Source organism: Zootoca vivipara, chromosome 1 (genome assembly GCF_965207765.1).
Source record: "Zootoca vivipara chromosome 1, rZooViv2.hap1.1, whole genome shotgun sequence".
Lineage (NCBI taxonomy): Eukaryota > Metazoa > Chordata > Lepidosauria > Squamata > Lacertidae > Zootoca > Zootoca vivipara.
In genome coordinates, this window is record NC_142582.1 from 55,704,684 (window position 1) to 55,732,018 (window position 27,335).

General features: G+C 44.5%; 1 long non-coding RNA gene across 1 annotated transcript; it reads left to right on the plus strand.

The window, feature by feature from the left end:
- Nucleotides 1-592: 592 nt before the first annotated feature.
- On the plus strand, nt 593-23,416 carry LOC118089054 (uncharacterized). Its single transcript, XR_004693079.3, has 3 exons — nt 593-997; nt 7,020-7,095; nt 22,122-23,416. It is a non-coding gene; the product is annotated as an uncharacterized LOC118089054 (long non-coding RNA).
- The last annotated feature ends 3,919 nt before the right edge of the window (nt 23,417-27,335 follow it).

The window sequence follows — 27,335 nt, forward strand, 5'->3', positions numbered from 1 at the left end:
TAAAAGGTGTGGTTGATAGGTGGAGGCACGACTGAGAGATGGATTCCCTTTGTGGCAGAAAGGTTTTAGGCTTCTCTGTGGGCACACAATATATATACAGTGCATTTGGAGAAATTGTGAGATGTAGTTCCCATGATCCCTACCTTCTCTAGGTATGCCACACATCAGTGGGAGTGCCCAAGCCTTTGTAGACCTTTATGACTTCCACATTACAGATGTAGCCTTCCTTTCTGCTGCTCCCTCTCCTTCAGCAAGTACTGGGAGGTGGGATAATGCCCATTTTGTAGCTTCCAGGGGTAAAATAGTAACCGCAACAATTGCTCTTGAAGGCCAACTCTTTCTTGCTGTTTAACCTTAACATATTCAAGAACTAGTTTTGAGGATGTGGAGATTTACATGGAGATACTGACAATCCTGGATTATTCCTGTGAATCCCTGAAAACAGAGACACCACCCTACTTTTCTGATATACAGATATAGATATTCGGACATTATTGCCTCACATGGGTTGCACCCGTGTCACACACCCATGCCACATACACATACACACACACCCCATCAGCGTCCCTCCCTGGCAGTTCTATCCACAAACCTGTAGGCAGGGGAATCCTTCTTCCGAGTGCACTTAGAATTCTCCCTGCAACTGGGAACCTTTTGTGACCAGGGCTCACAGGATTAGTAGGACAGCAGGCAGGGCAGCTAGCAGTTGATGGAGCCAGAGTCAACGGCAGACAGAGGCAGCTCATTTCATACCTATCCCCCTCTGGGCCAAGTTCTACAAAGGGAACCTGGAGACTGAGTAGGAGGAAGGTGACCGCAAGTGCCACCTTCTGGACCGGTTGGAAGGCAGATAGAGGATGGCTGAAAACAGACTGAGGCTGGCGGGGCAATACCTCATTGCCCCCAATGGAGCAGATTCCACTGGTGGGAAGGACCCTAAGTGTTCCCAACACTTGATGAGGATGTAGCTGGTGGGGATGTGGGCACTGGAAGTGAGGTTAGTGTGCACTGTTCAGTTCCTCTCTCCACATGGACATAAGAATAGCCTGCTGGATCAGGCCAATGGCTCATCTAATTCACTATCCTAATTCACTATCTAATTCACTATCTTAAGGCAGCCCTGTTTAGGGAAGCTTTTAATGTTTGATGGATTTCTGGGAATATGGATGACAGCAAAAAATATCAATTTATTTAATGACAACTATGAACCAGTGTGGAAGGAGATAAAGAAGGACTTAGAAATTTGGAATAGAATGAAGTTGTCGTTCCTTGGAAGAATAGCAGCAATTAAGATGAATGTATTACCCAAAATGTTATTCTTATTTCAAACGATTCCTATAATAAAGGCAATAGGACAATTCAGAGAATGGCAAAAAGCTTTGCAGCTTCATCTGGCAGGGGAAAAAACCAAGAATAAAATATAAAATCTTAGTGGATAGAAAAGAAAGAGGTGGATTCTCCATGCCGGACCTGAGGATATATTATGAGGCGTCCTGTCTCTGTTGGTTAAGAGAATGGATAACATTGGGAAATACAGACTTATTAGATTTGGAAGGATACAACAACAGATTTGGTTGGCATGCATATCTTTGGTATGATAAAAAAAGAGTTCATAAAGGTTTTACAAATCATGTGATAAGGAGGTCTTTATATGAGGTGTGGGAAATAAATAAACCGCTGTTAGAAACCAAAACCCCATGGTGGATTTCACCAGTGGAGGTGTTGATGGTTAAAAAGATAAATATGGAGGGGAGGAGGGCCACTTACGAGGAGATACTGAGGAAATCAGAAAAGGGATGGAAGCTGAAACCTTATGATGAAATTAAAGAATTTCTGACTGGATGCTTGCAATATCACCAAGTAAATGATGTGTTTATAAATGATAAGATAATAGGTTTTGAAGACAAAAGGTCAAAATTTCAAATAGAATTGTTGGAAGGCAGGACAAAATTGTTGTCAAAAATGTATGATTTGTTGTTAGAATGGTATACGAAAGATGAACTGACAAAAGATGTGATGATAAAATGGGCAAAAGATTTTGGGTATAATATTGAATATGATGCGTGGTTGAAATTGTGGAATCAAACATTGAAATTTACTGCATGTACTGCCCTGAAAGAGAATATCTTGAAGATGATGTACAGATGGTATTTAACACCAGTAAAATTAGCCAAGATGTATAGGATGAGTAGTAAAACATGCTGGAAATGTAAAGAGAAGGATGGTGATGTGGTGGACATGCGAAAAAAATTAAAAGATTTTGGGAAATGATATATAATGAACTGAAAAAGATTTTTAAATATACCTTTCCCAAAAAAACGGAGGCTTTTTTATTGGGACATATAGGACAAGAGATTGTAAAAGAAGATCAAGTATCATTTATGTATGCGACAACCGCGGCAAGGACTTTGTTAGCCCCAAAATGGAAAACTCAGGAGTTACCGACGATCGAAGAGTGGTAGACAAAAATGATAGACTATGCGGAATTAGCAAGACTGACTAGCAGGATCCGAAACCAGGGAGAGGCAAGGTTCCAAAAAGACTGGAGTAAATTCATGGACTATATGGAGAGGAACTGTAGAAGTTTAAAGACACTTGCAGGACTGAAATAAATCCTACGAAATGACTTTAAGTAGAAGGAGTAAAGGAACTGTGAGACAAGAGTTGATAAGAAAACCAGATGAGGGGAGGGAGGGAAGTCAAAGCTCGGCAGAGCATTGGGAATTTGAGATAGATGAATAGATGTTAAAAAGAGAAAATTTGTGTGTGTGGTGTTTGCTGTGGAATGTTTTGTTTTGTTTAATGTGTTTAATGTCTTTATTTGAAAAATCTATTAAATTGCTTTAAAAATAATAATGTTTGATGGATTTCTGTATTTTAATATTTTGTTGGAAGCCGCCCAGAGTTGCTGGGGGAACCCGGCCAGATGGGCGGGGTATAAATAATAAATAAATTATTATTATTATTATTATTATTATTATTATTATTATTATTATTATTATTATCCTCTTCTCACTGTGGCCAACCAGTGTTCTCCATGTGTTCTCAAGCAAACACCTGGCTAGGGGGTCCGGTGGATGCTGATATTTAGGTGACTGTCTCAAAGCAGTGATGCCCTGCGGATGCTGACATTCAAAAATACACCATTGGTATTGTCAAAATTCACATTTGAATGCTGACAGGCACTATAGCACATATGCATTGCACATCAGAGTTAATAGCTGGATAGCATCACATTTGAATATCTTGTGTTTACTTTGGCAAATATAAAAAATAGCGAAAACTGAAATGGTCAAGACCTTAGGCTATAACACTTTCTTAGGTGGAGAAATTATCACATCTGATGCTTCTCTGTGAGCCACATTGTTACCAACTCTTCTTGTGTGTTTATGCTACGACATATTTCAACTCCTACCCCTTCTGCACCATCAGTAAAAACAACAACAATTTTGACAATTTTTGCCTGAAAGTTTTTACCCAGTTAATGAGAAAGGGCACAGTCAAATTAATGCTGCTAGACTGTTCTTGCCCTGTTACTTATCCTTGTTATCTAACCACAGTACATGAGCCTCTGTCAGCTCCCACTTAGTTCTCAGGGACGTTATGCAAAAAGGTATGTTGCAATTACTAGGTTTGTGAGCAGCACTTTTCTCAGCACAATTGTGTCTGTGTTACCCATCTGTGCAGCTCCAGGCGTAACAAACCTCTTGCAATCGTTTTGCCTTTCTTACCATTTCTTTACCATCTTGGGTGCAACAGCCGGTTCAAGAATATAATAAGCTCTGTGTGCTCCATACAAATTGTTTGTTGGGAAAGGTTGCTGAACAGAAACATAGCATGTTCAAGCATGAAAAACATACTAGAAAACATCGAGCAACAGCACAACTCACCACACTAATCTCTTGTGAGTAGGCTAGTGGTTTATTATCCTTGTGTCTATGGAGAGGGGCAGGGCAGTCTCGAGCAGGTCGCGCGCCCTGGTGCTGAGGGGCGGAGATCGCTCCGGCGCCCCCGCCCTCGCAGGACACAGCATGGCTTCCGTGCGGCTTTACCGCGCAGCGCCCTACCTACCGGCCCGGTGCCCTGGCACCCTGCGCCACCGGGACTCTACCTAGAACCGGCCCTGGAGAGGGGACCAGTGAATTAAGGTGTTTGATGCTGCCTGCAAAGCAGGAGCCAGGGCAGCAGGAGGAGGAAGGGACAGGGCAGCCCGAGACAGAGGGAGGTGCATGGGATGTGGCGGAGGAGAAAGAGACTGAGCCAGGGCCAGTAGATTCCCTGCCATGATCTCCCACACTGCTTTAGGAGGGAAAAGCAGCAATGGCTTCTGTGTAAGTGGCGCCTCAGGTTGAGCACATGCCCCATCAGATGAGGATTCATAAGCTGCTGCTGGTGTGTGTGTGTGGGGGGGTCACCCTGTTGCTTCAACTGTTCCACAAGGCAGAAATCTGAGGACAGCTGCCTAGATGCTAGAAGATTGTGCGTCCCTGGAGTGCTGTGGGAGCTGCTGTAAGTGCTTCTTTGTCAATAAAGACTGTCAACATGAGCTTTCCTTGTCTGGGGGCAGGACAAATCCACTTCCGCACCTGCGTCGGAGGTGGTGTTGTGGGCAGGCCCTGACCAAACTCTCGCGATGGGGGCTGAGAGCTTAGCCAAGCCGACCAATTAGGATGCCCGGGGGCGGGGCTTGTCCCCTTTTAAACAGCCCGGAGGCGGGAACTCGGCCTCTTTGTCCCCGCTTGCCAGCGCATTCGGTTCACCCGCCCACCCACCCGTTAGGTTAAGCTGACGCTGCTATGGACTTCGGTTGGTTGCTATGGACTTCCGTTAAAGGTTTCCGGGGGCGGAGCTTGGTCCGGAGCCTGGAGAGGTCAGGGCCGTAAGGCACGCCCCAACGGTGGCCACATGAGGGGTTCCGGTAGATGTACATCACTGGGCTCCTTACTGGTGGTTTATTTCTCCCAGACTCCAACACACGGGTTGGTGTCAGATATAGTCGGTTAGGTTCCAATGCCTAAGCCAATACTGTACCACTCAACATCCGTAACCAATAAAGTTGTGGCCTTATTCGCCCACTTAAAATCTATCATCTGTGTCTTGTGTCTTATTCTCACGGGAGGGAGGGACATTGCCACACAAGACACGTGAGGCTAAAAAGTGTGTCCATCCAAAAGTGATGTAATTCCACTGGGCATCCAATGTTCTGATCATATCTGAAATGTTTTGCCAGAGAGAGCAGAATTCAGCTCCAACAGAGGTTCCACCATTGGAAATGAATTCTGCAATCCATTCTGCACGTGTTGGGTAGGGGAGGGCTCCTGACAGATCCAGATTCTTGCAGCCTTGGCTTGAATCTGACACTTTTAAAATTCAAGCTAGGGTTGCAAAAGAAGAATCTACCCCCATCGTCTCCACCCCCATTGTTCAGCCCGGACACTGAGATCCAGCACCGAGGGCCTGCTGGCTTTAAAGGTCAGCACCAACACTTTGAATTGTGCTCGGAAACGTACTGAGAGCTGCCAGAATTCATTTAAAAATAACAAGCATTTTAATGGCAAACTTTTGAAACACTGGCAACCTGGTCTTGCAGGCAGGTTGCCCAATACGGGTCTAAAATATCTAAATACTTTTGATGGAGTAGGAAAAAAACCAATAATGAGAAAGGAACAAAATTAAAACGGTAGTATCCTGCCTTTCCTCACAAAATTTTCAAGTGTTAAAACCAATGCAATATAACAATTATCTACAAACCGAAAGCTTTCTTTAAAAGGAAGGTTTTTACTAGGGATGTTCACCAACCACAAGTTTTGGCTTGATGGTGATTCAGCGTCTTGGAAAATAGCCTGATTCAGGACTGGGCTGCTTTGCCTTTGTTCCAAATCCAAGTGGTGTGGGTGGGTGTATGTGTGTGTGTGCGCGCACGTGCGTGTGTGCATGCGTGCGTGTGCTGGGTACCTGAAAAAAGAATTTAAGGAACTATCTATAACTTTAAAAATCAACAACATTTTTGGGGGAGTAGAATTAGAATCCTACTAAATCTCAAAAGATAGCTACAGTGGTTTCCCAGCAATTGCAGCTTTTTCAATTTGGGGTGACTGAAAAAGGATACATTTAGTCTTCGCTATTGTTTAGTGAGCAATTTGTTTGCAAATAGACAGAAAGGAGCCATTGGCGCAGCAAAGGAGGAGGGCAGAGGGGGGCAGCCCCCCCATCAAGTAAAACAATAGAAATACTTAACTAACTGACCAATCATGTAGGAGCTCCCCCCCCCCCCACAACAAAAGTCCTGTCCTCCCTAACAAAAGTCCTGCCTGTCCCCAACAAAAACCCTGGCTATGCCCATGAGAACATGCCTACGTAAAGAACATGCCAAATTTCAGGAGGATTGATGCAAGAATTTTGCCCTAGGCATTCTGCTCTATTTGTCACCAAAAGTCAGAGGGGGAGCTAAAGCTCAAAGCTGATTTGGCAGGTGTCAATGTGTGGGCAGATGGTAGAGGCAAAAGGGCAAACATCCAGCATCTTCCAAGCAAGCACCACTCCTGGAACACAGAATGCATTCATTCAACATCCCTTGCCCAAGGCACTCCGATAGGATTTCTGGTAATGCCTTTCTCAATTTTGGCTTTTCTCAGCTTCTTGTTTTTCCAGACTTTAAATTTGGTTCTCCACACTTCCATACCAGTTTGTAATTTTTTTTAAAAGTCCTCATGAAAATTCAAAATTATTTCAAAACATCTTTCCCTCATATAATGTATTTTTGTAATTTTTCACCAATATGTGATTTCATGCACACTTTATCCTAGTATATGCATTTGGTCGACAGCACACTCCAAAATTCTGTCCTTTGAAAATAACAATAAGTTAACAATGGTACCTTTCAACAAATTACCTCACTGGAGCATTGCATTGCAGAATATGGAGAACTGTGAATTTTGAAGGATGACTTTCAAAGGATGAAATGTGCTGTCAGCAATACACTCATGATGCATAACTCTGTTCCTCTTTTACAACTGCAGGTGTGGCAGTAGATGTGCTGGATCATTAACTGCCAATGGACTGGATGAGAGCCAGTTTGACTGAAGCTTCCTTCAGGTAAGAGTGATGTGCTAATAATGGGTGGTTCGCTAGACTGGATGGGTGAGGCTTGGCCTGCTCTGGGTAGGGTTACTCTCCCTGTGAAGGAGCTTGGGGTTACTTCTGGATCCATTATTGTCACTTGAGGCACAGGTGGCTTCAGTGGCATACAGTAGCTTCTATAAGCTTTGGATGGTGACCCAGCCATGCCTGCATCTAGACATCTGCTGACCGTGCTCTTGTAGCCTCTAGTTTAGATTACTGCAACGTGTTATACATGAAGCTGCCTTTTCACAAATTGCAGCTGGTGCAGAATTTAGCTGTGAGACAGCAGACTGAGGCAAGACAGTCTGAACATATAACACCAGTCTTAGTGCTACCACACTGTCAACCAATCATGCTATGGGCTCAGTTGAAAGGGCTGGGCTTGACTGATAAAGCCTTGTGTGGCTAAAGACCCTAATTTCACAAGGAATGCCTCTCTCCGCATGAACCAAGACATAACTTGTGTTCATAATCCGAGGCTCTTTTCCACGTGCCTACTCCCAGGGACACGTGGAGGAGGATGATACGAGATGACGAAATGTGGGTGGTTCTCTGCCTAAGCAATGCTCTCCCCAAGTCAACACTCCTAGTATTATTGATGGCTGTTCTTAGGTGCCAGGCAAAAATATTTATACCCTTAATTTGGAGGGCTATTAGGTACATCTGTGACTCCTCTTGTGCTCATCCTTTCACTGGTGTAGATTGGAACTACCTTTTTATGAATATTATGTGCATTTTAGGTTATTTGCTCTTATATTTGGTGATAATGTGCTTTTACAGTTGTTTTGAGGCTGTTTATGTAAAAAGGGTTGAAACTGTGAGGATAATTATGTGATGTGGTGGTGCTGATAGAATCCAACTGTCCCTCATCCCTAGCTGCAGGTAGGGTTGCCAGACTCAATAGTGGACAGAACTTCTGTGTCTTTAATTGCCCTGTTCTCTTTAGAGTCTTTAGAGTCATTGGAACAATGCCTTGTCGTGGCAAAGGGGCTTGAATAACTCAGAGAAGCTATGAGCTATGCCATGCAGGGCCACCCAAGATGGACAGGTCATAGTGGAGAGTTTTGACTAAACGTGATCCACCTGGAGAAGGAACTGGCAAGCCACTCCAGTATCCCTGCCAAGAAAACTCCATGGACAAAGACAACAGGCATATAAAAGTTATGACACTGGAAGATGAGCCCCTCAGGTCGGACGGCGTCCAACATGCTACTGAGGAAGAGCGGAGGACAAGTACAAGTAGATGCAGAGCTGATGAAGCGGCTGGGCCAAAGCCGAAAGGTCGCTCAGTTGCGGATATACCTGGAAGCGAAAGGAAAGTCCGATGCTGTAAAGAAAAATATTGCATAGGAACCTGGAATGTAAGAACCATGGATGGAGGTAAGCTGGATGTGGTCAAAAATGAGATGGCAAGAATAAATATTGACATCCTGGGCATCAGTGAACTAAAATGGAAGGGAATGGGCGAATTCAGTTTGGATGACTATCATATCTACTACTGTGGGCAAGAATCCCGTAGAAGAAATGGAGTGGCCCTCATAGTCAACAAAAGAGTGGCAAAAGCTGTACTGGGATGATATCTCAAAAATGACAGAATGATCTCGATACAAATCCAAGGCAGACCTTTTAACATCACAGTAATCCAAGTTTATGCACCAACTACCGGTGCTGAAGAAACTGAAATTGACCAATTCTATGAAGACTTACAACACCTTCTAGAAATGACACCAAAGAAGGATGTTCTTCTCATTACAGGGGATTGGAATGCTAAAGTAGGGAATCAAGAGATAAAAGGAACAACTGGCAAGTTTGGCCATGGGGTTCAAAATGAAGCAGGGCAAAGGCTAATAGAGTTCTGTCAAGAGAACAAGCTGGTCATCACAAACACTCTTCTCCAACAACACAAGAGACAACTCTACACATGGATATCACCAAATGGGCAGCATTGAAATCAGATTGATTATATTCTCTGCAGCCAAAGTTGGAGAAGCTCTATACAGTCAGCAAAAACAAGACCTGGAGCTGGCTGTGGCTCAGATCACCAGCTTCTTATAGCAAAAGTCCAGCTTAAACTGAAGAAAGTAGGAAAAACCACTGGGCCAGTAAGATACAATCTAAATCAAATCCCTTATGAATACACAGTGGAAGTGAGGAACAGGTTTAAGGATTTAGATTTGGTGGACAGAGTGCCTGAAGAACTATGGATGGAGGCTCGTAACATTATACAGGAGGCAGCAACGAAAACCATCCCAAGGAAAAGGAAATGCAAGAAAGCAAAATGGCTGTCCAACGAGGCCTTACAAATAGCGAAGGAGAGGAGGCAAGCAAAATGCAAGGGAGATAGGGAAAGATACAGGAAACTGAATGCAGATTTCCAAAAAATAGCAAGGAGAGACAAGAGGGTCTTCTTAAACGAGCAATGCAAAGAAATAGCGGAAAACAATAGAATGGGGAAAACCAGAGATCTGTTCAAGAAAATTGGAGATATGAAAGGAACATTTCGTACAAAGATTACCATAATAAAGGACAAAAGTGGTAAGGACCTAACAGAAGCAGAAGACATCAAGAAGAGGTGGCAAGAATACACAGAGGTATTATACCAGAAAGATATGGAGGTCTCGTACACCCCAGGTAGTGTGGTTGCTGACCTTGAGCCAGACATCTTGGAGAGTGAAGTCAAATGGGCCTTAGAAAGCACTGCTAATAACAAGGCCAGTGGAAGTGATGATATTCCAGCTGAACTATTTAAAATTTTAAAAGATGATGCTGTTAAGGTGCTACACCCAAGATGCCAGCAAGTTTGGAAAACTCAGCAATGGCCAGAGGATTGGAGAAGATCAGTCTACATCCCAATCCCAAAGAAGGGCAGTGCCAAAGAATGCTCCAACTACCGCACAATTGCACTCATTTCACACGCTAGTAAGGTTATGCTTAAAATTCTACAAGGCAGGCTTAGGCAGTATGTGGACCGAGAACTCCCAGAAGTGCAAGCTGGATTTCGAAGGGGCAGAGGAACCAGAGACCAAATAGCAAACATGCACTGGATTATGGAGAAAGCTAGAGAGTTCCAGAAAAACGTCTACTTCTGCTTCATTGACTATGCAAAACCTTTGACTGTGTCGACCACAGCAAACTATGGCAAGTTCTTAAAGAAATGGGAGTGCCTGATCACCTCATCTGTCTCCTGAGAAATCTCTATGTGGGACAAGAAGCTACAGTTAGAACTGGATATGGAACAACTGATTGGTTCAAAATTGGGAAAGGAGTACGCCAAGGTTGTATATTGTCTCCCTGCTTATTTAACTTATATGCAGAATTCATCATGCGAAAGGCTGGACTAGATGAATCCCAAGCCGGAATTAAGATTGCCGGAAGAAATATCAACAACCTCAGATGTGCAGATGACACAACCTTGATGGCAGAAAGTGAGGAGGAATTAAAGAACATTTTAATGAGGGTGAAAGAGGAGAGCGCAAAATGTGGTCTGAAGCTCAACATCAAAAAAACCAAGATCATGGCCACTGGTCCTATCACCTCCTGGCAAATAGAAGGGGAAGAAATGGAGGCAGTGAGAAAGTTTACTTTCTTGGGCTCCTTGATCACTGCAGATGGTGACAGCAGTCACGAAATTAAAAGATGCCTGCTTCTTGGGAGAAAAGCAATGACAAACCTAGACAGCATCTTAAAAAGCAGAGACATCACCTTGCCAACAAAGGTCCGTCTAGTTAAAGCTATGGTTTTCCCAGTAGTGATGTATGGAAGTGGGACCATAAAGAGGGCTGATCGCCGAAGAATTGATGCTTTTGAATTGTGGTGCTGGAGGAGACTCTTGAGAGTCCCATGGACTGCTAGAAGATCAAACCTATCCATTCTTAAGGAAATGAGCCCTGAGTGCTCCCTGGAAGGACAGATCCTGAAGCTGAGGCTCCAATACTTTGGCCACCTCATGAGAAGACCCTGATGTTGGGAAAGATGGAGGGCACAAGGAGAAGGGGACGACAGAGGACGAGATGGTTGGACTGTGTTCTCGAAGCTACGAACATGAGTTTGACCAAACTGCGGGAGGCAGTGCAAGACAGGAGTGCCTGGCGTGCATGGGGTCACGAAGAGTCGGACACGACTAAACGACTAAACAACAACTTTAGAGTCTGGAAATCTTAAAGAGAAACCAGGAGACCCTTTGCTTGGAAATTAAACAAAGGGTCTGCTGGTTTCTCTTTAAGGTTTCCAGACTCAAAGGAGAGCAGGGCAATTAAAGGCACAGAAGTCCTGTCCTCTATTGAGTCTGGCAACCCTAGCTGCAGGGCTGGCCAACTCATGAGGCAAAGTGAGGCAACTGCGTCAAGGGCAGCATTTCTGGTCTCCAAGGAATGCATTGCCTGCTGCCACTCCCACAGTGGCAACCGCAGCTGTGGTGAGCTCCTTAGAGGCCACATCGACCCCTCCCATGCTGCCTCTACATTGGGCTCTTGGCCAATAGGAGACACTGCTGGTCTCCTCCCACACTTGTTCCCAGTGTAGATCTTTTCCCCCCGCCCCTTGTTCCTGATGTAGATCTTCACTCACCCCCTGGGGGTGGGGGAAAGTACCATTTTGTGGGTCACCTCAGCTGCCAAAATGTATTGGGCTGGTTCCACTTAACTGTCAGTTACAAAAGAGCCTTGCCTCCCAAGGTGTTTTCTTTATATGGCAAGCTTAAGGAGAAACGTTTCCATTTTTGCAGATACAGTACACTGTCTGCAGGCCTTTCATTTTTTCATTTTCCTTTTTTTTCATTTGTTTTTCCAAATATAGATTTATAACAAAACCATATACAGAGATTTCTCTGAATCCCATGACTCCCCCCCCCATCCCCTCAGTGGGTCCTAATCTCAACGTTTTCAACAGCATATTGTACCGTAATCTATGTTTTATATCTATCCATATTATCCACCGTGTTTGTTACACCGCAAGTGTTCTAATAATCCTGCTAATGTTTTCATCTGCTTACAGTGGTCTCCTAAAGAAATTATAAATTTTCCCATTTGTCTGCAGGCCTTTTAAATCTCTACACCTAGGGTTGCCATATGTCTGGAATTTCCTGGACAATAGCTGCTAATCGGCCGTCAGAAACAGTTTCCTGGAAAATCCGGATGTTTGGCAACCCATGCCGGCAGTGTCATTTTTGTCCTTAAATAGCTCAAACCCTCCCCCCCCCAAAAAGAGAGAGATTTTGCAATAAATAAATAAATAAATATAAGCTCAACAACTCTGCCAAAAAAGCTTTTCTGTCCAGATTTTCACTTTTTGAAATATGGCAACCCTACTAAATCACACTGAATTGCTTCAGAAGCCATGGTTTGGTTCTTATCATTGGAAGAAGAGCCTGCTGGATCAGGCCTATGGCCCATATAGTCCAACATCATATTCTCACAGTGGCCAAACAGATGCCTGTGGGAAACCAGGAAGGAGGACTTGAACAAAAGAGCATCTCCTCCAGCAACTGATACTCAGAACTGCTTCCAGCTGTGGAGGCAGAGCATAGCCATAATGGCTAGTAGCCCTTGATAGTCTTTGCCTTCATGAGCGGTAAAGGGAGAGGGAGAACAACTTTTCTCTGTTGATTTCCTCCATGCCATGCTTAATTTTATAAACTATCACGTCACCTCTTACTCATCACCTTTCCTCTCCCCTCCTAAGGGAGCCACTCACTCACAATACCTCAGTCTTGCCAGGATTCAATCTCAGCTTCTCTCCCCCCCCCTTTCCCCCTCCATCTCACTACTACATCCAAGCACCAGTCCAGGGAATGGTTCTGATGTTATGCAAAAATAAAGCTGTGAGCCATCAGCATACAGGTGGTATCTTGACCCAGAACACCTAATGACTGCTCCCACTTGCTTCATATAGATATTAAATAGCATTGGGGATTTAGATAGTGCCCTGTGGATGCTATCTCCCTCTCTGTGTACACAGCTGTGGCGTAATCACGAGGGAGGCTATAGCAGGGAGTTTTGCAGGCTCAGGTCGGACGTCAAAAGTGAAAGACTTCAGCCAAGAGATATAAGCAAAACAGCGGCCAGTAGGAGTGATCTTTATTGTTGCAACAAGACTTGCAACTACCACAAAGATAGCCAAGAGCAATGGTTACATCAGTTCTTAAACGTTTCCCAAAGTTTCCCATAATGCATCATCAAGACATCATAGATATGTCACAGAAAAGGTGTGGTGTCAGGCAGAAATCTAAGATCCAGGTATGCTTCTGTCAATCACACTTATTGCATCACAATTCTATTTACAATTCCTTGGCCCCTGGGTCAAGATAAATATGCCCCTTTGTCTTATTAGGGTTTCATTCCACTATGGGGTGGGTAGGCATTGTGATTGAGAAGGTTATCACTTGTCATGACTCCTTGGGAAGGTCCTGCGGGATTGACTGCACACCTCAGGGATTATGGCAGACTGGAATGGGCTCACTAACCCCTCCCCTTATATCTCACTTCCCTGGGTCCTAAATGCCATTGGAACTGTGAAGATTGATGCAATGAGTGATTTCTCCTTCTGCAAACTGAGCTGAGCTCCCCTTTGCAGATATGTGGCTGTTTTTCTCTTGACACTAGGGGCCGCTGTTGCGCGGCTGTCAGGGATCTGGAGTTTCTGATTGGACAGGCACTTTATGAATGGAGTTTTGAACCTAAATGATTGAGGTTTGATGGAAGCCCTTATCAACGGGGGAAGGCGGGGGAAACGGAAAGGATAGTTTGGTAATGTGCAGCAAAGACCCTTTGCCTTTGCCTCATGGTGGGGAAGGCTCATGGGGGGGGGGGAGAGGTTTCTCAGCCTCTCCCATCCAATTTCCTGAAACAAGGCAATATGTACTCTCCCAATGCTAGTCTCTCGAGTGGTTCTCAGAGGCAGGACTGGAACTACAGTGGTACCTCGGGTTACAAACACCGGGTTACAAAGTCTGCTAACCTGGAAGTAGTACCTCGGGTTGAGAACTTTGCCCCAGGATGAGAACGGAAATTGCGCAGCGGCAGCAGGAGGCCCCATTAGTGAAAGCGCACCTCAAGTTAAGAACGGTTTCAGGTTAAGAACTGTACTGTAACAGAGTGTCCCCAATTACCATTCCTCAGAGCCGGTTCAAGAGTGTACCATGGCTGAAAAGTGGAAACATAGCTGGATGGTATTGTGCTACAGTTAGAAAATGGGGGGGGGGGCAGCAGGGGACAAAGAAGGGAGAGTGGCGGATAGGTGGTGAAAGAGTGGGAATAGGGTGAGGAGTAACAATGGGTTATTTTCTGATTGATTAAGATGGTCCGAAACTGGAACGTTTTATGGAACTGGTTGATGCATCTGGGAGATCCGGAGTCCAGGGGAAGGGGGGTAGAATTAGATAAAAGTGGTTAAAGGTTATTTTGATAGAATAAATAATATTTGAATGTATGGAAAAATTTTGGGGTATAAATTGTGAGGCTAAAGGAAGAATTAGTGATGGATGGGAAAATAAATTTAGAATCAGATTAATGAATTATAGGTTGAGGATAGTTGATATTTTTTTCCCTTTGCCTAGATTAGAATTGGTTGTGAGATAATGGAAAAAAATGTGTTAGAATGATTTAAGATGATAAATGAAAATTGCTTAATTTAGATTTAAAAATGGACTCAGTGGGGGGGGGGGAATCGAGGAAGTCTATAATGTCAAGTTAATGTAAGAATTGATATGTTTCCCCCCCTCTTTTTCTCTTTTGTTTATGTCATATTGTCATTTTTTCCTTTTTGCTCTTTGTTTTCTATTTTTGTGAATTTTTGTATTTTGAAATGTTTGAAAATCAATAAATATTATTTGGAAAAAAAGAGAGTGTACCATGGTCTATGCCATGGGATCAAAACCCAACGAGAGATCAAGAAGCAGGAGCGTGGCCACACTGCTGCAGTTCTGCCTTCTGCCACCAAAGCCAACTCAGTCCCATGGCCAGGCCTGAACCCAGATTGAAATGAACCCAGAATGGATTGAGTCTCTCCATTCAGAGAACTGCCCATCTATTCCTACTCTCAGCTTGCCACTGCTGAACTGATTCTTGGTCCACAAGAGGACCTGCCCTCTTCTTCTATGACTGCAATGCTTACTCAGGAATCTTTGGTGAGGTACCTTGCTGGAAGCTTTTTGAAAGTCCAAGTGCCCCTTGTGATGGGTGGGTGGGTGGCAGAGTTTCTAGGGTTGCAGTGAAATTATCTTGTTCCTACTGTATTGCTACATTAGCATTTGTTTCGCCATCTGTTCTCATAAGGTTGACTAGAAGCGTGGCTAAGCTTTGCTGAGATCTCCCCGGCTTAGCAGAGCCATTGATTCTTATCCTGCCCAAGGTAAATGAACCAGTTATGAAAGCAGAGATGCTGCGCATCAATTACCAAATTAAATTAAGATTCAATCACCAGGAGCTGACAAGGAAATAAATATTTAGGCTCATTCATACCCAGCCCTTGTAGCCTGGTGCTAAATCTAAATCCTTAAGCCATAATTACACTCTGTGGTGACTCAGGCCCAAACAAGGGCACGTAAAGCATTGGTGCAACTTCAGCTGCTGTAGATCCACACAGAGGCAAGAAGAAAATTTAATTTAATTCCACTCCAAAATTAGAAAGTTAATCACTACTCCTTTAAAAAAAAATATTTAAAAAAATCACATTTTTGGAGGTGCCCAGCATAAAAGCCCCCAGACCTATTTCCCTGTTGTTGTGATGAATTTTATGTACTCTGGATTGTCTAATATTCTTAGGAATTTCACCCACTGTGGTCAAAAGAAAAATTTGTTAAAATTCGATCCAATTTTTAAAATTCTATATTTTTATAGAAAAGCAGCAAATTTATATTCAAAAAGTTCTATGGCAGTCAAAAGCACCATAAAGCAGAAAGATGGCAAATGAAAAAGAAACTAAAACTCTTAAAAGCCCTTAGGTACATTGCATTAAGTACTGTAGCAGTATTAGCGTGTTGCTCATCTTTATATTGGTTGTGTGGCAATGTCCCTTCTTCCCCGGGAAATAAAGACACGAGACACAAGAATTAAGTTATAAGTGGGTGGTTAAGGCCACAACTTTATTGATTATGGATGATGAGCGGGATTGGCTTAGGCGTTGGAACCTATCAAACTATATCCGACTCCAACCCGTGTGTTGGAGTCCCTAGCTAACAGGACCAGTGGTCAGGGATGATGGGAATTGTAGTCTCAAATCATCTGGAGGGATGAGATTGCCTATGCCTGTTTTAAACCAATCAAGTGAAACTCTTAAAGCCTGTGCTTTTTCCCTCTTTTCTCTTGCGTGGTGGTGGTATAAAGGAAACAAAAGGTAACAGGGCATTAACAAGCTTACTTAAAGAAAGCAAACATGGATAGAAAGGATTATGGAGTCCATGGGCGGCATCCAACTCAACAGTCCTGCCAGTGCAAGGATGCTGCACAACTTCCCTGCCCTCTCCTCTCCCACTGTGATCCCCGGACCAGGGATGCTTCTTCATGCTGTGCTTTGTCCAATATATATTTTAGCATAGGAAAATAGAAAGCTGCCTTAGTCCATCCAGCTCAGTATGGTCCATGAATCTAAACTGGCCCATTGGTCCATCTACCTCAGTATTGCCTACACTGACTGGCAGCGTCTCTCCAGGTTGCCAAGCCGGGGACACTCCTAGCCCTACTCTGAATCTGAACTCAAGTCATTCTTCGTCAAAGTGTGTGCTTCACCCCTGAGCTATAGTTCTTCCTTCTGATCTTGTATCCCTCTTCCTTTTAAACCAGGCATAGGCAAACTCGGCCCTCCAGATGTTTTGGGACTACAACTCCCATTATCCCTAGCTAACATCAGTATGCGGATGACACCCAACTCTCTCTTTTAAATCACAACCAGTGAAGGCAGTGAATGTCCTGTGTGAGTGTCTGGAGGCGGTTGGAGGATTGAGGTTGAATCCTGACAAGACAGAAGTACTGTTTGGGGGGGACAGGGGGCGGGCAGGTGTGGGGGACTCCATGGTCCTGAATGGGATAACTGTGCCCTTGAAGGACCAGGTGCGCAGCCTGGGAGTCATTTTGGACTCACAGCTGTCCATGGAGGCACAGGTTAATTCTGTGTCCAGGGCGGCTGTCTACCATCTGGTACGCAGGCTGAAACCCTACCTGCCCGCAGACTGTCTCACCAGAGTGATGCATGCTCTAGCTATCTCCCGCTTGGATTACTGCAATGCGCTCTACGTGGGGCTACCTTTGAAGGTGACCCGGAAACTGCAATTAATCCAGAATGTGGCAGCTAGACTGGTGACTGGGAGAAGCTGCCGAGACCACATAACACTGGTCCTAAGAGACCTACATTGGCTCCCAGTACGTTTCCGAGCACAAGTCAAAGTGTTGGTGCTGACCTTTAAAGCCCTAAACGGCCTCGGTCCTATATACCTGAAGGAGCGTCTCCACCCCCATTGATCAGCCCGGACCTGAGATCCAGCGCTGAGGGCCTTCTGGCAGTTCCCTCACTGCGAGAAGCAAAGCTACAGGGAACCAGGCAGAGGGCCTTCTCGGTAGTGGCGCCCGCCCTGTGGAACGCCCTTCCATCGGAGGTCAAGGAGATAAACAACTACCTGACATTTAGATAACACCTAAAGGCAGCCCTGTTTAGGGAAGTTTTTAATCTGTGATATTTTAATGTATTTTGGTATTTGTTGGAAGCCGCCCAGAGTGGCAGGGGAAACCCAGCCAGATGGGCGGGGTATTAATAATAATAATAATAATAATAATAATAATAATAATAATAACAACAACAACAACAACAGGACCAGTGGTCAGGGATGATGGGAATTGTAGTCTCAAATCATCTGGAGGGATGAGATTGCCTATGCCTGTTTTAAGCCAATCAAGTGAAACGCTTGAATCATTGTTCTTACGAGAAGCATTCCATTCCTTGCTTTGATCATTTACTGCACCTTCTGCACCTGCTTCAGCTCGTTTGAGACCTTGCCTAATGCACCTAATTGAATTTTCTCTCTTCCCAGTGATGCTACCTACCCTATCATGTAGGGTAAACTGTTTTAATGTTGTATTTTAATATGTTGTGACTTGCCCTGGGACCTTAGGGTATAGGATGTGTAATTAATCAAATTAATAGTAATAATGATTTCCAGCTGGTAACAAACATACTTATTCTGTATTGGTTTAGAAGGACTTGCTAAGTTCCTATCAGATTCAGTAGCTAAACAACTGAATGACAAATATCAAGATTACTACTCAGAGATCTGTTTCTACACCAGTGTGAATGCTCAGGAGATGGACTTGGAGGTACTGTTTTCCATCCTTGACCTGCAGATCCAAGGCTATTGATAGTGGATGTGTATGCTGATAACACACTTGCTACCTTCAAAGAAAATGATCTCATAGAAAGGGAATTGCAGTCTGGAAAAGGCGATTTGAGGGGAAGGAATAGGAAGGAACAGTCTCCTCTTTTCCAGGGTAAACATACCCAGCTCCTTCAACTTTTCTCATAAGACTTGGTTTCTAGACCCTTGATCATCTTGGTTGCCCTCCTCTGCACCCTTTCCAGTTTATCAATATCCTTCTTAAATTGTGGTGCCCAGAACTGGACAAAGTATTCCAGGCACAATAGAGGGGTACTTTACTTCCCTTGTCCTGGACACTATACAGCCTAGAATAGCATTAGCTCTTTTTGCTGCTGCATCACATTGTTGTCTCATGTTGAGCTTGTGGTCTACTAAGACCCCTAAATCCTTGTCACGTGTATTACTGGCAAATCACGCACCCCCCCCATCTTATACTGGTGTAGCTGGTTATTCCTGCTTAAGTGCAGAACCTTACATTTGTCCCTATTGAAATCCATTTTGTTAGTTTGGGCCCAGTTCTCCAATTTGTTAAGGTCATCTTGAATCCTGGTTCTGTCTTTTGTGGTATTAGCTACCCCTCCCAGTTGGGTCTCATCTGAAAAATTGATGATCATCCCCTGAATACCTTCATCCAAGTCAACGAGCCCACGACTGAACCATGCGGCACCCCACTTGTCACTTTTTTCCAGGACGACAAGTAACCATTAATGAACACTCTTTGGGTTGGGTCAGTCAACCAGCTACAAATGCACCTAACACAGGCATCCCCAAACTGCGGCCCTCCAGATGTTTTGGCCTACAACTCCAATGATCCCTAGCTAACAGGACCAGTGGTCGGGGAAGATGGGAATTGTAGTCCAAAACATCTGGAGGGCCGAAGTTTGGGGATGCCTGACCTAACAGTTACCTAATCCAGCCCACATTTTATCAGTTTCTCTGCAAGAATATCATGGGGGGACTTTATCAATAGCCTTACTGAAATCCAGATGCCCATTTGCTCCTCTGGTCCAGAATCAGTAAATAGATTGCTAGCAGGGTCGGAGTTTGGGGCCTCTAACCTGGGAATATTTCTTCCAATCCCTTCATTTGGGCCAATATAGTGAATCTACCCTTCTTGTCTATTCTTCTTGTCTATTGGAGCATGCTGGTTTGTTTACTACCCTCATCAAGAGGTTTGTGCCAACTTGGTGTTATGTTCCTGTTCATATTTTTTTCAACTTAAAAGTTGACAGACAACCTTTATTACCAATAAATAATACGTAATGTACTTTGCAATGTTCCTGACATATATTTCAGCTTCCTGCTGCTGCTCCCAGCCAGGAGGACTCCCCTGCTCAGCACCTGAAGGCCCCAGTCCTGCCACTCCCCACCTGGCCTAGGGCAGGGCCTGATGGGCTCTATAAAGGACTGCTTTCATGTGGAAATTGTTTTCCATTTGGTTGTGTATTTTTTTGATGTGGTTTACGTTTTGTTTGTGACTTTTGTAATTGTGCTAATGCTGTATTGTTTTAATATTCAATTGGGAGCCGCCCAGAGTGGCTGGGGAGACTCAGCCAGATGGGCCGGGTACAAATAAAAAAATATTATTATTAAATTATTATTCCTGGATTTTCCCCCCTCCTCTGGCCTTCAGATATGAAAGGCAGAGTGATTTAACACCTGTTTAGATTTGTCAGTCATCCATGTGACGAAATGAAAATTATGCCGTTTGCAATAAACTTTTGCATAAAATAGTTAATTTGCATTTAATTTAATTTGCATTTGATTTTAATGGTTCAAAGAAGGTCAGGCAAAATGGTCGGCCCTCATGTATGTTCACTTCATCAAATCTGGCCCTCTTTGAAAAACGTTTGACACCCCTGATCTAAGCAGAGGCCCCTGGCACTAATTCACATACAACTTGCATACCGGTAGACTTTGTTGTTGTTGTTGTTGTTGTTGTTGTTGTTGTTGTTGTTGTTGTTGTTTGTATACTGCCCTTCTCTATCCACAGGTCTCAGGGTGGTTCACAGCATAAAAGCATAATATAAAAGCACAAAATAAATAACAAAAAGAAAAACAAGAAACACCCAATAATCCCCCCTCCCCATGTACAGATGCCTTCAGGGGGCGGGGGAGATTGTGGATATGTGGGTAAGCAGGGTTTCACCAGCACTGTGGTGCTCTCAGTCACCATGTGAGTAAAGAGAAAACATTTTCCAAAGTTTTTTAAAAAAGAGGAGGGGAAAAGGCAGGAGATCTGGGGCCTAGTGCAAAAGATCCAGTGCTTGTTCCCTGTGGGTAAACTGTAGCAATGTCCATGGTGGTAGCCTCTCCATCCCACCTGTTCCTCCTGGGTCCTCTGGCCATGACCTCCTTTTGACCCCCATATCTAGGGGGTTCCCTAGATTCCCTCAGGTGTGGAGGAGGACACAGTAGGCCTACTATTGCCAGTATTCAGCCGCCAGTCCAGTAGGCTTCCAAAATTGGGCGTATGTGGGCTGAGGATCTTGTCCTTTGCTTTAGGCAGCAAAACATCTTCAGCCATCTCTGCTTTCTGATGGAATAGTGAAGAAATGATGCTGAATTTCCTAAGTTGTGTGCCCCAAAGCAAGGTCAGTTTTATTGCTGGATTTATTCTAGGGCTGTGTACACAACACATACGGTAGTTAAAGCACATCTAAAGCACAAGATGCCCCCCCCCCAATAATCCTGGGAACTGTCATTTGCCAAGTCATCTGGGAACTGTAGCTCTGAGAGGAGGAAACTACAATTCCCAGGATTCTTTGGGGGAAGTCATGTTCTTTAAATGAATGGTGTGTACAGAGCCTATGTTTAAAACCAAGGTTGCCTTCAGTGAATCTTGCTCCCAAATCCCTTTTCTGTTTGAAAGAGCCTAGGGCTTATTCTTCAACCTTGCTGTGGTTTGATGAAGTGGGCGAAAAGGAACAATACTGCCCCTTGTGCACCTTGGGTCTTGTCAAAGGTAATCTCAGACATTTTAATGAGCTCTATTTAAGGAAGAACAAGTAAGGTAACCCAAGGAAAGGATGTGTGAACAGTGTATTAGAGAGGTGCAGTCTGAGCGCCCAAAAGGCTCTTCTCCCTCTATCATTATACAGTATTTAATAGCAGGCAGGAACTCTTGAGGAGAGGCACCAATTATACAAAGTGTCTTGGGGCTTGCTGCTACAAGCCAGGATCAAATGTTTCCGAGTCAGTTTTATTGTAGCTCGATGCACTGATGAGTTTGCTCTTGGCAAATTCTTAATTTGGGAACTGTTTAATCCACCTTCTATTGAGAAAGGGTTACAAGTTTAATATGCAAAGTCCCTGCCTGAACTGATGCAGGTCCTGGTATATGATAGACATGAAGAACCATGTTGTTGTTGTTTATTTGATTTATATGCTACCCTTTATCCTAAGATCCCAGAGTGATGTACAACCTTTTTTTTAAAAAAATATTTTTATTACAGTAGTTTTCAATTTTAAAAAATCCAATATATGCCACATTGTATCAATACCAGATTACCCCACACATTTCTCATTAGCATTTAAAAATAATAAAAAAGAACACATTTTTACCCCCACCCCAATCCCCAGACTTCCCTCCACCTCCTATTCTGGTTGTTTAAATAAAGCAAATCATCTTACATTCCAGATCCCTTTACCCAATTTTCCGATTACTAAACAGATGTTAGGCTATCCCTGTCGAGAAAGGGGCGTAGCTGAGCCACCAGACGAAGCTGACAGAAGATACTCTGCGGCACCAAGGCCACCAGGACCTCAAGCAACAGTAATGGATCCAGGAGCACCCCCAAGTTACGGAATGTAACCCCCTCAAGAGCAGGCAGTCTCCCATTCATCTAGGCTGGGGAGCCACCCACTAACAGTGGACAAAATTACATTAGGTTGTTGTTGTTGTTTTTTTAAAAAGCATTTTAAATGTGTTATAACACCGTGACAGCAGATGGCATTGTAGAGTACGGTCCTTCAGCAATGTGATTTCCCATTATGAGCTTTACAGCACATTTCCCTGAAACTTTGTTTTTTTTTAATGTGTATGGATCCAGCCTGTGTCTCAGTCTTATCTGGATTGAGCATCTGCTTATTGGCTCTCATCAAGCACATCCACCACCCACCACACCTGTAGATGTAAAGGAGAAATAGAGCCATGTGTCATCAGCATATTGCTGACAACACATTCTGGAACTCCTGATCTTTGTCAATGACAGATTCCCCACTTCTGCACCCTGACGCTTTGCATTCCTGAATTGGTATGAATTTATATGGCTCGTGGTTTGGAAGGAAAGTGGTTGAGGTGGGTCTTCTGTATTTGGAAGCTATTGAGGGTCACTCTTGGGTCTGATTAGAATCTGTTGTAGATTAGCTTTTGTTAAATGTTTGCTGCTACCGACAAACACCGGAAACTCAGATTTCCTTAAGTGTGCCTCACCTCGGTCTGTCCTCAGTGCAGTCGGGTCCCTTTTATCCAAAATGCATAGCGATGAAGCTCAGGCAGCTTCCAGGAAAACAGCATGTCACTGGGAACCAGAGCCTCTTTGTAACTTGTTCATCATACCTCCAATTAGTCTGAGTGCTCCTTGTGAAAAATGAGCTTGCACAAGAGATCCTGTACAGTCTATGTAATTACATACTTTCAAACAATAAGGGACAGATTTCTAAGAAGTGACAAGACAATGCCTTTTCATGGCAAATTTTTCTTGTGGGTTTAGCTCCTTGTAACTTTTAGGGAAAGAAATGCACAGTGGTACCTTGGGTTATGAACTTAATTCATTCTGGAGGTCCATTCTTAACTCAAAACCATTCTTCACCTGAGGTGCACTTTCGCTAATGGGGCCTGCTGCTGCCGCCACGCCACCACCACACAATTTCCGTTCTCATCCTGGGGCAAAGTTCTCAACCCAAGGTACTACTTCCGGTTTAGCAGAGTTTGTAACCCAAAGCGTTTGTAACCCGAAGTGTTTGTAACCTGAGGTACCACCGTATACATACAGAGAGGTATGCAGAGATGTGCTAGAAAATGTACATAACTCTCTGCTTGGGTTTTACTAAAAGTTAAGCAAACAAATAAAACAAGCCTTGATGATCCTGCAAGATCATGGCTTCTTATTGCTCTATCTATATAGCACTGGGGGGGCGGGGGGGGCGGGGGCGGGGAATATAAGACACAGTTAACCCAAAGTTCAGCACTTCACAGAGCAACCCTATGCATATCTACTCAGAAGTAAGCCCTGCTGAGTTTAGTGGGATTTACAAATGCTAAGGTTCAAGAGTTAAATGTTCATGATGCATACAACACATTTAACTCTCAAACTTTTAAAGCATGGGTAGGCAAAGTAAGGCCCGGGGGCCAGATCCAGCCTAATCACCTTCTAAATCCAGCCCGCGGACAGTCAGTGTGTTTTTACATAAGTAGAATGTGGTCCTTTTATTTAAAATGCATCTCTGGGTTATTTGTGGGGCATAGGAATTTGTTCATTTTTTTTTCAAAATATAGTCCGGCCCCCCACAAGGTCTGAGGTACAGTGGAGTGGCCCCCTGCTGAAAAAGTTTGCTGACCCCAGCTTTAAAGGAAACTGAAACCTAACCTACTTCTGGAGTTTCTTAGCAGTTAGGAAGCACATAGCAATGTTAAAATCCAGTCATGTCATGTTTTCAAACGTGCTTTGGGAGATTTTCAGCGTGTAACACTTTTCATAACAACTACTGAAGTTATTCTCCCTATTAAAGTATCTGGCTCTCATCTTTAGTTTAAAAGTTATTTCTACAACTTTCCCTCTCAACTTCCAGCCCTTTTGTGGGATTACCACAAAAGTATCCTGGGAATGAAGATATTCCAAAGGAGAGCTACCAGTCTGTGTACTGAAGGGTGATGAAATAGTTCAGAGGGCATTACGCAAATTGAGGTTGTTTCCAAACAACCTGCGAGCTGTACTGTGGTGTGTGGATTTATTTTTGCTTTAATGTTTTCATGTAATTTTGGATTACTTGCAAATGGCAAAGAGCACAACAGATACATATGATAATCTCTTTATACAAATTTTATTGGAGGAAAAATTGTTGTCACACTGCGGTTCCTGCAGGTAGGTGACCATACCAACTGCAGCATGATTTATTTATTTATCATTTATTATTGTTTTTGTATTAAATGTATATACCTCCCTTCTCCACCTGCCTCACTGCTACAGTTAAATAAGGCCTTCGACCACCACCAGTTGGAGCAGGCCCAAAAAATTCTTGAAAGCGATCCGGAACCTGCTGATGCCTACCACGGGGATGTTGTTTCCCTGGTAGTCTCTCAGGTGTATACGGTGTGGGCCGAGTTGCCTCTTGGACAGCTTGGGCACGAGTCTTTTGATGGTGCTCCAGGACACGATGGACATGGCAGACCCGGTGTCGATCTCCATGTCACACGGAGCTCCTTCGATGAGCACAGTGACGTGTAGCTTGCTTCGTGCCGATGAGTCGGTTTGGCCAATCCTGGTTCCAGATGGGTTGTGGCAGTTGGTGAGGGCAAAACAGCTCCCCTTGGTGGACCGGGGGGAAGACTTGGACTTACAAGACAGTGAATGGGGGTTGTCAGATGGAGCTGATCAGTAGACCTTAGCGTTGTGGCCCCTTCTGGAGCATTGCCGACAGATGGCAGCTCCGAATCGACACTTGACACGGGGATGGTTGCCTCCACAACCAGCACACTCTGGTTGGTCCTTGGACCTCTGTTTGAACTTCCCGCGCTCCCGCTTTGTCTGATGTACGTCATCGTCTTTGCTGGAAGATGCATCGTCATTGCTGGCCTCCTCGTGGTGCACTGGAATTGGCTTCCTAGCAGGATGCGGGCTACCGGCCTTGCGGATCTCCTGGGTGGAGAGTTCAGCAGCTTCTGAGGCCGCGGCCTCCTCAATAGCCTTTTGCAGTGTGAGGTCTGGCTTGGCGAGGAGACGCCGTTGCAGACGGTTGTCCCGGACCCCACAGACTATTCGATCCATCAGGGCATCTTCTAAGTCTCGGAACTCACAGTGCAGTGCGGCCTTTTGGAGGATGGCGATGTAGCTGTTGGTTGACTCTCCCTCTGCCTGGTCCCAGTGGTAGAACGCATGGCAGGCAGCAATTTTAGATGGCTTCAGAGTGTAGTGGTTGCGAAGCTTCTCTTGAAGTGTGTCCCATGGCGTTGCCTGGACTGCTAGAGGTCATAGCTGCCAAGTACCCCGTTTTCCCCGGGAAACCCCCGTTTTTACTTACCTTTTCCCGGCGGCCCCCCGTATCACTTCGTCTCCCGTTTTTCTCCATTATTTTCTCCTGCCGGTGGCCATTTTTTCCTGATTTGCCCTTCTATGGGCACCAAAAATGGCCATCGCCGGCTTTGAAAGTCACGTTTACGCATGTCCGGAAGTGCGTAGATGCAGCTTCCGGTGTCAGCGGCGGCCATTTTTGGTGCCCATAGATGGGCAGAGCGACACCAGAAGTTGCGTCTACGCACTTCCGGACATGCGTAGATGTGACTTTTGAAGCCGGCGGGCGCCATTTTTTGTGCCCATAGAAGGGCAAAGCGACACCGGAAGTTGCGTCGACGCAACTTCCAGTGTCACGCGGCTGCCGGTCCCGGATTCTGCATTCTGGGACTTGGAAGGTAAGCTAGAGGCGCGACCAACGCTCGGGCTGTTTCAAACACCTTGGGTCCACAGAGGCTGAGGAAGAGGCCTCGCTTACATTCTTCTGACCCTGCTGTCAGCTTTTTTGCCTGGAGGTAGCAGTCGAACCGAGCGAGGTATGAGAGTCCCATGATTCAGAGGCTGGGGCAAACGGCGGTAAAGGCACAAATGAAGCCATAGTTCCGATGCCGACATGGAGGGCGATGGATGGAACACAGTGCTTTAGCCAGAACAGTCAGCTCTGAATTGGTTCTGTCAGTGATTCTGCTCAGTGATTCCGCTCAGTGAGTGTCTGAATCTGGCTGCGCTCTGATGTCCATCGATCCCACCTTCATCACCAGAGTTAAATAGTGGGTAGACATAGCAGACAACACAGCAATTTCTCCAAGCAGCTCTTTCTTAGTAAGCTGGAACAGAACTAATTGAACAGCTCAGCTGGTCTGCTTTTATAGGCAGCCAGCTGACAACATTCTAACAACTGACATGGACCTGAGTGAAAACTATATACACTATACCCCTGCTGACCAGGGTGAGAACTTCAATACATAACAGCTACCTTTGTAAATAGTTATAATTCGGGACATAAGTTTCTGTTTACAATTTATTCAAAGTAGTTTCATTGGCTTTAAGAGGACCACGGATAATTGTTGACGTTTTAAATTCTTCATGGGAATTACAAACATTCCTGGAAATGCAGCCTATTTTTTTCCCACGAAGAAAAATATCAAGAAGTAAAAAAACAGGAACTTCTGGCTTTAAGCAAGCAAGTAGGGCATGGAGAGGCTTGTCAGATTCTGAAATAATGCGTAGCTTGCTCCCCTTAAGCAACCCTGATTGTTCAACGCAACATTAAATAACATTAAATAACGAAGAGCAATGACAACTTGATATGCAGAATGCACAGTGCACCAAGGCATTGCTTTAAAAGCTGTGGGTGGGTTGAGCCTTACCTGACTCTGAGCTGTAAATTGGTCCATGGTGTGGGTGCTTGTGGAGTCATTTGATGGAGGAGCCTGGAATGAAGGCAGGCCAGGCTAGCCGACACGTTGCGAAGCTGACAAGTGGGTAGCAGCTTCTTGTTTCCAGTGCTCCATTTCTTTGTTCCCTGAAGGTGCTTCCAAACAGGTGCTTATTGTGAGATCGTGATTCGCCCATGCACACATGATTTAGACAGTCTTCACACATGACACCATTGCCATCAA